Source organism: Ursus americanus, chromosome 7 (genome assembly GCF_024610735.1).
Source record: "Ursus americanus isolate L20-20 chromosome 7, mUrsAme1.1.p, whole genome shotgun sequence".
NCBI lineage: Eukaryota > Metazoa > Chordata > Mammalia > Carnivora > Ursidae > Ursus > Ursus americanus.
In genome coordinates this window covers 80,217,561-80,229,750 of record NC_142133.1, presented here as the reverse complement: position 1 = coordinate 80,229,750, position 12,190 = coordinate 80,217,561, and the positions used below count along the sequence as shown (strand labels likewise).

The 12,190-nt window shown below is 42.7% G+C and overlaps 1 long non-coding RNA gene across 15 annotated transcripts in view; it reads right to left on the bottom strand.

The window, feature by feature from the left end:
- Nucleotides 1-12,190, bottom strand: part of LOC123803308 (uncharacterized) — a 279,495-nt gene that overhangs the window by 110,551 nt on the left and 156,754 nt on the right. For 14 of the 15 annotated variants that reach the window (XR_015725357.1, XR_015725359.1, XR_015725361.1 and 11 more), the window contains exons 4-5: nt 9,222-9,286; nt 7,470-7,598 (exon numbers count right to left, since the gene is read on the bottom strand). This is a non-coding gene — a long non-coding RNA (uncharacterized LOC123803308). The remainder of the gene's footprint in view (nt 1-7,469; nt 7,599-9,221; nt 9,287-12,190) is intronic. The other variant, XR_015725365.1, reaches the window with a different exon arrangement.

Here is a 12,190-nt window from a genome sequence, read left to right as displayed (position 1 = left end):
ATCCAACAATATATTTAAAAAAATCATTCACCACAATCAAGTGGGATTTATTCCTGGGATGCGAGAGTGGTTCAATATTCACTTACCAATCAACATGATACATCACATCAACCATATGATCATTTCAATAGTGCAGGAAAAGCATCTGACAAAGTACAACATCAATTCATGACAAAATCCCTCAATAAAGTAGGTTTAGAGGGAACATACCTCAACATAATAAAGTCCATCTATGAAAAACCCACAGGTAACATTATACTCAACGGTGAAAAACTGAGAGCTTTTAACCAAAGATTGGGAAGAAGACAAGGATGGCCACTGTCACCACTTTCATTCAACGTAGTACTGGAAGTCCTCGCCACAGCAATCAGACAAGAAAAAGAAATAAAAGGTATCCAAATTGGTAAGGATGAAAAAAAACTCATTATTTGTAGATGACACAATACTATATATAGAAAACCCTAAAGACTCCACCAAAAATTACTAAAATTGATAAACGAATTCAATAAGGTCGCAGGATACAAAATCAATATACAGAAATCCATTGCATTTCTGTACACTAATAATGAAGAAGCAGAAGGAGAAATTAAGAAAATAATCCCATTTACAACTGCACCAAAAACAATTAACTACTTAAGAATAAACTGAACCAGGGTCCCTGGGTGGCTCAATCATGAAGTGTCCAACTCTTGGTTTCGGCTCAGGTCATGATCTCATGGGTTGTGGGATCAAGCCTGCGTTGGACTTCATGGGAGTCTGCTTGGAGATTATCTCCCTCTTTCCCTCCACCCCCCTCTAAAATAAAATAAATAAACCATTTAAAAAAAAATTGAACCAAAGAGGTGAAAGACCTGTACTCTGAAAATTATAAAACATTGATGAAAGAAATTGAAGATGACACAAACAAATGGAAAGATATTCTATGTTCATGTATTAAAAAAACAAATATTGTCTAAATGTCCATACTACCTAGAACAATCTTCAGATTTAATGCAATCCCTGTTAAAATACCAATAGCATGTTTCACAGAACTAGAACAAATAATCCTAAAATCTGTGTGAAACCACAAAATACCCCAAGTAGCCAAAACGGTCTTGAGAAAAGAAGAATAAAACTGGAGGTATCACAATCCCAGATACTAATACATACTACAAGCCTATAGTAATCAAAACAGTATGGGTTCGCATAAAAATAGACACATAGCTCAATGGGACAGAATAAACAGCCTAGAAAATGCCCACAATTATATGGTTAATCTTTGACAAAGAAGGCATGAATATGCAATGAAGAAAAGACAGTCTCTTCAGCAAATGGGGTGGAAAACTGGATAGCCACATGCAAAAGAATGAAATGGAACCACTGTCTTACACCGTACACAAAAATAAACTCAGAATGAATTAAAAACCTAAATCTGAGACTTGAAACCATAAAAATCCTAGAAGAGAGAACAGGCAGTAATTTTTCTGACATGGGCCATAACAACATTTTTCTAGATATGACTCCTGAGGCAAGGGAAACAAAAGCAAAAATAAACTACTAGGACTACATCAAAATAAAAGGCTTCTGAACAGTGAAGGAAACAATCAACAAAACTAAAAGGCAACCTAGCGAATGGGAGAAGATATTTGTAAATGACATATCTGATAAAAGGTTGGTAGCCAAATACAAAGAGCTTATACAACTCAACATCAAAAAAAACCCAAGAAATCCAATTTAAAAATGGGCAGAAGACATGAACAGACATTTCTCTAAAGAAGACCAACAGATGGCCAACAGACACATGATAAGATGTTCAACATTAGTAATCATCAAGGAAACGCAAATCAAAACCACAATGAGATACTACCTCACACCTGTCAGAATGACTAAAATCAAAAACACAAGAAACAGCAAGTGTTGGAGAGGATGTGGAGAAAAAAGAACCCTCATGCACTGTCACATGAAGTAGGAATGCCAACTGGTGTAGCCACTGTGGAAAACAGTATGGAGGTTCCTCAAAAAATTAAAAATAGACCACATAATCCAGTATTTCTGCTACTGGGTATTTACCCAAAGAATAAAAAAATACTAATTCAAAAAGATATATGCACCCCTATGTTTATTGCAGCATTATTTACAATAGCCAAATTATGGGAGCAACCCAAGTGTACATTGATAGATGCATAAAGAAGATGTGAGAGATATAGATATATAGATAGATATAGATATGGAATAGTACTTGGCCATAAAAAAGAATGAAATCTTGCCATTTGCAACAACATGGATGGACCTAGAGGGTATAATGCTAAGTGAGGTAAGTCAGAGAAAGGAAAATCTATATGATTTCACTCATATGAGGAGCTTAAGAAACAAAACAAAGAACAAAGAAAAAAAGAGACCAACTACAGAGAACACACAGATCGTTACCAGAGGGAAGTTGGGTGGGGGGATGGGTGAAATAGGTGAAGGGGATTAAAAAATACACTGTGGTGACGAGCACTGAGTCATGTATAGAATTTTTGAATCACTATATTGTACACCTGAAACTAACATAACACTGTATGTTAACTACACTGGAATTAAAATTTTTTTAACTAAAAAAAACCCATAAATCATCATTGGACATACCAAAAGAAAAAAATCGAATGATCATCTCCGTATGATTAAGGGGCATTTTATATGAGTTAACATCCATTTTTAATAAATATTCTGAAATATAGGAAAAGATAGATGATTCATCAATATATAAAAACATAACATCTATAAAAAGAATGTCAATTAAGTATGTGTGTATGTAGATTTAATTTGTGCGTGTGCATCAACTCTAAAATTAACATCATGTTTCATAGAGATAAACTAGTAGCTTCCAATTCAGTCAAGAAAAAGATAGGAATGCCCATTGTCACAACTATTGCCCTTGTTCTAATGGTACTAGTCCATCCAACTGGATAAGAGAAATATACATGAAGTATGAAAATTAGAAAAAGGAATTCAGTTTATGTGACCTCTAACTTGGAAAATACAAGGAATCATTGAAAAACTACAAGGAATCATTGAAAAACTATCACAAACAATAAGATAATTTAGAACGATGGCTAGATGCAAATTTTGTAGATAGAAATCAATTGCTTTCATAGGCAATATAAAAAGCAACTACAAGCAACTCTAACGACTAGTTTGACAAGACTCAGTATACTACTATGGACCAAGCTCATACTGAACTCCAGCATAAAATCTTAAGTAAAGCAAAGTGCTGAGCTCTTTAGACATAGTAAGTTACCACCCCCCACCCCAAATATTCTGTATATAGATACATCAGCTTACATGCGCACAGCCTGTCTCCAGAAGGTTGCAGAAGAATCACCTAATTCTGCTCGCCTCTGAGGGACGGAGTTCAGCGACTACAAATCAGAACTGAAGGAGAGGCTCACTTTTCACTGTATTCTCTTCGTCCTTTTCAATGTTGTCTCATACGCATGTAAGAACTATCCAAACTATAAATAAGATCTCTTTTAATCAATAGGAAGGGAATGTGTGCCCACTGTCCATGGTTCTCGTTTCATGCTTAGTTCTTAAAGATTCTTATCTTTGGAAAATGCTCATAAAATTCTAGATCTCAAAACTTACATCTCAGTCACTTGAAAAACAGAAAAGTCACAACCGTTCTAATTGCTATTGTCTTACAACAACATTACTGGAAACATAGTGTCCTCTATGTCTCTGTTGTTTTTAACCACAAAGCGTATGAGCATCATTTTGTGCTCGTCTCCTCCATCGGACAGCATTTTGCCTTCTTCAGAGCAGAGGCGGGGTGGTCGGCACGTTAGCCGCAGCCTGCCTGCCAGGACTCCAGCTCTGGCATTTACCAGCTGGTAACGCTGAGCAAATTCTTAACCTCCTCGTGACTCAGCTTCCCCATCTGTAAGATGAAGATGATCACAGTTCCCTCCTCCTGAGTCTGTTGTGAGGACTGAATGAGTTAATGCTTGCGGAACACTGAGTGAGTGATTAGCACATGGTTGGAGGTACAGAAGTGTAGCTGTGATTATCTGTCAGATTTGGGGGCTCAGCTCAGGTCTTTTGAAAAGCAAATGCCCTCTTTGGTTCCCTGCTGAGGGAGACTTAGCCCAAGGTGTGTGGTGTTCCTGTGGCGCTTGAGCCTTTCGGTCCTAATTCCCTGTTTGTCGTTTCTTTGTGTGGGAAGGTAAGAAAACTGAAAAGCCAGAAACCTGTGCTCTGCCTCTGAGTTTGGCACAAAGGGAACCCACAGCTTACGGACTTCTCGCATTTTAAAATTCTCACTCTCAAAAATAAAAACCACTGGCTTCTTCCACTGGGCCAGGGAGACTGTAGATCGCTTAGCTAAATTATAGGTCACCTTAGAAGAAGCCTACTGATTGAAGTGGAGAAAAGCAGGCTATGATAATGCAGAGTAAAGTTTCTTAGAAACGAAAGATCTCATCCTTATCTCCAAGATAGCCATAATTACAAGATACAGTTACATTTTCTTCTACTACTAATTTCTCAGTGTTAAAAGAAGGAGATGAAGGAAATAAAAATTTGAGAGGTTCACTGATTCTTCCACAAACACAGACTGAGCCCTGTGCCAGGCGACAGTGCGGGTTGATGAGAACGCGAAGAACATCGCCAGAGGCAACGCTTGAGCAGTTCGGCCCAGTGCCTCCCTCATGCACCGATCATCAAGATTTAAGATTAAAGAGGGCTTGATTTTGTATCATATTTGTGTTTTGAAAAGGCACCTTACCCAAATACTGGCCTTTGAAATCCTGGTATCCATCCACATAGCTGAAACGCCTTTCCCACTTCTGCGGGTACAGGGCACATCACTCAAAGGTGAATCAGGTCTCTTGTTGCCACACACCCTTCCCTTCCTCCAGCACCCCTCGGTTGGCTGGAGCGGGGGCCCCTCTCCTCTGCCTTGTCCCTCTGGGGGGATCCTCTCTGTAGCCCCAGACATGTCTATTACAACAGTCCTCCCTCCCAAGAGACCCCAAGCTCCTGGAGGGCACAGACTGCAATGTCCTCCGTTGTCGTATATTCTCAACACCCAGTGTAATACCCACCATAAATGGTGGTTCAAGTGACAAATGAGCAGTTCCAGAAACTTTCTAGTTTTCCCTTTACCCAACTCAGCCTCAATCCCCCTCCAGGATTGGTACAGCCTGGTCTTTGTCTTGGCTGGAATCCACAGAGCGCCACTCACAGGTAATATGGGGGCGTAGTTCTCCCTGCCAACAATTATCTAGAAAGTTCTGATCATCTCTCCATCGTTTCAGGCCATATCACCCTTTAATAGATGCACATAATGCTTCAGAATTTTATTAGAAGCAGAACGTTTATATTCAATGAAAAGACTTTCTTTTAAAACAGAGAGTATAAAAATATCTGAGAATAGCCAAGTCTACAGCATTGGTATGCAGACGAAATTCTTTGTCATGAACTTTACTGTCAGTGAACTCTTAGGAATTCCCTTCTGTCCTTGAAAGAATAAACTTCAAAGTCAACCCGAAACCGTAAGGTGAAAACATATGCAAATATATCAAAATGAGCTTGCCCTAACTGGGAAAGCGATCACCAAACCAAAGAGAAGCCTCTGTTATTTGGACACTTTGAGACTTGACAGTTTCGCAAGAAATAGGCAGGGGTTTCTACGGTGCTGGTCTGTGTCAGGGATTCTAGAGGATCCCGTCTGTGGCTCTCTAGGTTCTTTGCATGAGTTCCCTCTGCGTGGGATTTTTTTTTTTTTTTTTTTTTTTTGGCTACTTTTCTACTCTCTTGATCATTTCAATACCAGCAGGAGAGTAGGAGAAGCAAAAAGAGATGATATCATAATCCCCCTGTTTTTTCTAGTGGTATTTATGATAAGAGGCTTTAGGGGAAAGAGCACTAAATACCACAGCTGAAATCAGGGCTTTGAATAACCCCTGGGCTTTGATTATATGCAATGGCTCCTACTCCTCTGTGATCTCCACAGACACTCAGTTCAAGACACTATACTCACAATCTATTATTCCCAAACAGAAGTGCTAGTAGGCATTCTAAGAAATACAAGAGGACCAAAGGTTTGAGCCCTGCTCTCGGGAGTTTTTCATCTCTTGAGGGATACAAGGTCTGCGTATGAGAAATAATTATGAACCCTGAAGATGGTAAGTGGTATCAGTGTTCCAAGAAGTAGAAGGAACGTATTCAAGATACTCTGAGTGCTGGCTGCGTGTTCTCCAGCTACATCTTTGATCTCACACCCAGCTCCGGGGGGCTGACAGGGATCAGCCCGTAGTCCTGTCTTTCCCTCTTCGGTGACGGAGTTAGCACCAGGAGCAGCAACTGTGCAAGGTGCAAAGGGGGGGTTGCTAATAATGACATCCCAAGATGTTTTACGGGCAGAGATGCTCTGAGAGCCCTGAGCGTCCGGGACCGTCAGCAGCCAAAGGAATGAACTCCTTGCTTTCCAGCTCTGACGCCCTTCTCGCCGGGGCCCATGAGGCTGTGCACTAACACTGCTCTGGTGACTGGTGTCGGCTTTCTGTGACCGTCTCAAGTGACCTCAAGGAGCTATCGGAAACAGGAAGAACCGGAAAACCAGTTAAGCGGAGGCACGCAGGCAATATTTTTGAACAATCAGATAGGATAGAAACATAACATATTAAGATGACCTAAGGGTCTTTCTTGGGTCTATTCAGAAATCAGAAAACCTTGATTTTTACAGCCGCGACAAATTATGCCCTGTGACACGCAAGTATCTGGAGAACTGCTTGCAAGCACAGATGCCCCTTTCCCCTTCTGGATATATAATCCGCTGTGGCTAACAAGCTTCGGAGCATCTGAAAGACCGTCCCCTCATGAAGACAACGAAGAAAGCATTTACTACCCTACTTCGAGGTTGGCTTTCTTCCAGTTGACAGCCATCCTCCCTGTGACCTGGAGGCCCCCAGTGGTCGCTCTCTGGTCTCTGCCTCCAAAGAGCTCCACGCAAAAGGCACTTCGTCAAAGAGTGGAAAAACTTTGTTCCAGCTTGAAACCCAATTCTCTGACGCGCGCAGATTAGACCACAGCGCCATTCGTCCTCATTCTCTCTGCACGTAGATCCATTTCCTACACTGAAACTAATACTTCAAACAAAGCGGTTTGATTTATAGCCGGGCTCCCCCTCATGAATCCCAGCTGCAGCGTGGTGCTGGGGGCCCACCAGCGCGGGCGCACTTACCTTTTATAAGTGACGTGGGCCACCTCCCAATGAAGGCAGCCTGACGCTTCCCAGCTCCCCCTCAGCTGCATTCCCAAAGGGACGTGAGGCCCAGTGTTGGCAAACATGCTGGTCGTGTTCTGTTTTGTTTTTATTTTTTAAATCAAGGAATGTCAACATTAAAACCTATGGCTTTGCCCCCTGTGCTTTGTGGGCTGTGGAAATACAGCTGGGCTGCTTGTCCCCTCCCTGCACCCTTGTAAGCACAGTCCTCCGAGTTTCTTACCTGGCACGTGGATGGAGGCAGAAGTCGCCTTGGCAACAGCTGGAAGCACTGGGGCACGCTGCTTTCTCCTTTGGCAGAGGAAGCTGGTTGATAACCACAGAAGTTTCCCACGGACCGTCCTGTTGGGACCTAGGTGAGGGATGCTCAAGTCAGTCATTTCCTGTGCCTCCTGCTTCTGTCCGGCATCCGCTGAGCCTGGGAAGCCCAGCAGAAGTGTGTCAAGGAGGTGAGGACTCAAGGTGATGGCCGAGAGAGCCACGATGCGGGCCACCCTCGCCAGACCCTCTCTGGCTGGAGGATGCAGCATCAGGAGAGAAAGGGGTGACAACATATTCTTATAGCCAAGGGTGGTGACAGCGGGACCCTGAGCCCAGATCCAAAAGCTCATTTATCTTTCCAGAAGACATGAGCTGTTCAGTGCCCCAGCTCAGCACACACAACAGAGCTGGTGTTGTGACTTCCCAGGACACACACCACCTGTTTACATCGGCCCCTGTTGGTCACCTGTCTCACTTAGGACGGCGAGGGTGCCCTGCCCCCCTAGGAGCAGGCTACGGGAGGCTTCTCCTCCCTGGTGACAGAAGTGGGGGCTCCCGCCCTGTCTGCCACCACTGAGCCATGTCGCCTGGGGCAAGCCACTTAAACTCTTTGAACCTCAGTTTGTTCTCAAGTAAAATGAGGCATATGGGTTATACGGCGACTCCCTTCCCAACTCTGAAGTTCAATTATTCTAAGACTCACACGTAGTCAAGGAAAATGGGTGTTTATGAGAGCAGGGCTTCCTGTGTGGCGTGGGGCCTAAATGCTCTCGAATGGATCCCCTCGATCAACTCTCTTCTTGATGTTATCTGTTTGACCAACAGTAACAACAAAAACCCTTGCAATAAAATCCAGGAAAAAGTATTTTTTAAGTGGTCTCTCAAACCGTATTTCAGCCAAACTACAAAACACCTGCTCTGTCTCATTCTTCTTAAGACTCCCAAGTTGTGGGGCGCCTGGGTGGCGCAGTCGTTAAGCGTCTGCCTTCGGCTCAGGGCATGATCCCGGTGATCTGGGATCGAGCCCCACATCAGGCTCCTCCGCTATGAGCCTGCTTCTTCCTCTCCCACTCCCCCTGCTTGTGTTCCCTCTCTCGTTGGCTGTCTCTGTCAAATAAATAAATAAAATCTTTAAAAAAAAAAAAAGACTCCCAAGTTGCGTCATCCACACACAGATTTGTATGACTTGTGAGGTTCAAACGGCTTTCAAAATGCGTTCAACTCTCAGTAGTGAAGCCAAGGTGATTCTTGGGAAAGACATATGGAGAAAATTCTCAATATCCAAGGAGCTGGCAGATAAAATGTTTGTGTCAGAGCAGTGCACAGGGCTCCATTCCAGAACAGCACAAATTCTGCATTCTGGTATATTGTCCAGTCGGTGTAAACCAGCTAAATTACACAGCAAGACCCTTTATAAACTTCAGTGCAATGAAAGCCTTGCTCCCGTTTTTCTAACACCGCGCAGCGCAGGGCCGACCCCATGGGAGAGGCTTCTACCTGATCTACAAGTAGCAGCAGGTGAGGGCACATTTTACAAACTTTATGCAATGACTCTTCCCATTAGCAATATGTTCCTCTTTCTTTACTGCCCGTTTTCATGTTTAATTGTTTGCTTTGATTCATTTTTATGGCTAGAAAGAAAGATTTTAAGTAAACGTTCTTCTAAAGTCAAACTATTCTACAAACTTTTTAACAACTTCTAAATTTATCTCACCTGATTTTCCAAACAGTTTTAAGCTTCTAAAATTAATGTGCGTCCTGAGAAGACTTTTTCTCTTCCTGGGGGAGAAAAAAGTAATAATTGTGTAAAACAGAGTCTGTCAGTATAATGATTAGTAAAAGAAAATACGTGAAGTTCAAGAACACTTGAACGAAAGTTGCAGCCTGTTTTTTTTTTTTAAGATTTATTTATTTGAGACCGAGCAGGGGGAGGGGCAGAAGGAGAGGGAGAGGGAGAGAAGCAGACTCCCCACTGAGTATGGAGCCTGACTCGGGGCTGGATCCCTATGATCCTGAGATCAGGACCTGAGCCAAAATCAAAACTCGGACACTTAACCGACTGAGTCCCCTAGGTGCCCCAGTTATGGCCTGTTTTGATAGAAAATTGTTCATTCCATTTTTCCACTAATAATAAAAATTATTGGTCTAGAAATGCAAATTGTGTCGTGAGGTGATGCAATTGATTATGCGAAACTGGGTTTCGACCAGTTTTGCATCTGTTTGTAAATTCACTTCAGCGCTCCTGATTGCCTCTGTGTATGTGTTGAATTCTCTTTTGAGCTGGTTGCAACACCTTATTGGTTCCCTCATTAATTAATGAGTTAAATAAAATCTTTTATAGGTATTCATTTGTATTTGTCTGAGGGTTATAGGCCTGAAGGTTCTAAATACTTTGTAAAAAATAAACCTTTAACATAGGTCTACTTTTTAATATTAGAAATTCAGAAGACATTTTTAAAGAAATATTCCCCCAAATTTTGAAGAATGTGTTCTTATGAAAAGGAATTACCTAAATTTTAGAAACCAGTTTTGAATCGTTAGAAATATGGGCTGGGGCGCCTGGGTGGCACAGCGGTTAAGCGTCTGCCTTCGGCTCAGGGCATGATCCCTGCGTTCTGGGATCGAGTCCCACATCAGGTTTCTCCGCTGGGAGCCTGCTTCTTCCTCTCCCACTCCCCCTGCTTGTGTTCCCTCTCTCGCTGACTGTCTCTATCTTTGTCAAACGAATAAATAAAATCTTTAAAAAAAAAAAAAAAGAAATATGGGCTAACTTACAACCAAATAACTTGTGAGAATTTCTGATATTGGAGAGTTTGTAGAGAGATTAGATGTCCACAGCCCAGATCATGAGGACTATATGCAAACCATTATCAGTGTGGTTTTGAATCTTTTGTAACTGAATATCAAAAATATTTCATACCCACCCAACCCACCACCCTTTGCCACAGACACACACATCCTTCTTTGTGTGTGATACAAATCCACTTCAGAGCATATCTTCTTTGTTCAGTAATGCTTCACTGGAGGGTCTCCTTTGGGACCTAGTGGACATGAAACAGAACATCTCCTTCCTCTTGGTATGAAGAACTGGCCACTAAAGACGGTCTAAGAGATACATAGGAGAATCCCAAAGCCGATTCAGGAAAAAACAAGGGAACCAGACGTTCAAAATTAAGGGCTTATCAGGAAGAACAGTGGTAGCCTTGACCCAAGATCTGTAAGAAAAGGTATCTAGAGTCCCAAAGAGGAATTCACCTAGCAAGTCATTGGGAGTCTGTTGTTGGCTGGAGCTCAATACTTGCTCTAAGGCTTGTTGCGGAGGGCTGTTCTGGTATGGCCTGTGCTGGTAACTCCTCAGAGCATAGCCCCCAGGCACTGCATCTGCTCCAGGGAAAACCTGGCTAAGTCTACCCTTGTGAACCAGAAGAACTGTCCCCTGAGAGGCCACTCATGGGCCATCACCCAGCCTGTGCGGGGTGGAGAACACAGGACATCAGCACATAATGGACAAGCATCCATAGGCTCTGCAGCAGTGACACCAGGTGACAGTAAGGGACACGTATAATGATGCGGATGGAGCAGCTTTCCAATTCCTTCTATTGCTCCATTTACAAGCAGAATTAACGGAACATCTTTGGACTAAGTTATCCCTGTCCTCCCTTTCGGAGGACACCCTCACGAGGCAGGTTACACAAGGGCATGTGCATGTGCAGTAAATTGAGTGGAAACTTGAAAGTGCTCTTACCACAGTTACACCTGCAGTGGTTGAAGCAGGTCATACAAGTCACACTGGTTTTTCTCCAACCAAATTCTACATTATGTTCTAACAGGATCTCAGAATGAATCATTTAAAAATCAAAATTAGAAAAAACAAAAAAGCAAAAAACACAGAAGTTAAATACTCTTTATAGCTTTCTGCTGCTTTAAGTTCAGTTTCTACCCTTCTGCAGGATGGGGGGATGAGGAGGGCAGTTGTGATTTTATTTTGATTAACCTCTGGGGATACAACAGTCTAAGCCCCACCAGATCAGACATTCCTTGTCCCAGGTTTTTGGACACAGGCTACCTTCTGGCAGTAAGACCCAAACTCAGGGCAGTTCTGCCTTGACCACAGAACTTGGGGCAAAAAAATGCCAGTGCTGGAAAACTATAGTTGAAGATATCTTTGCTTCTAATGCTCATAGATCTTATCAACCAAGATAAGGCGATGAACAAAGGCTCTTAAGTTCTATAAAGAAAGGTCCTAAATAAGTCCACTTCGAGCCAGCCCTTCAGATGGGTGAGCAGAGTCCCAAGTCAGAAGCCCCAAAATAAACACGGGGTACCACTGCAGTTTTCACTTCCACAAGATCTAGAGTCGCACTTCCATGTGGCCTTCGTGGTTACAGAAAGGGGCCCAAGGTGGGCGGGCTGTCGGTCAAGGTTCTCCATCCGTCCCGCCCCACCTGCACACCGAGGCAGGTTAGCAGAGGAACTTCAAGGGCAGACTTCACCCAGAATGAAACTGGCTTAACACAAGACATTCTTACTGAGATCATCACCCGTTTCATAAAGATTCAGAGTCCAGGTCGGGAGCAAAGTCCCTTTTGTTTCCGTGTGTTCTGCTGATGGCCACCTACCTTCAATCTCTATAAAACAGAAAGGATTAGATGGAGCTAGATAGTTTACTCAAGCTTTTCATGT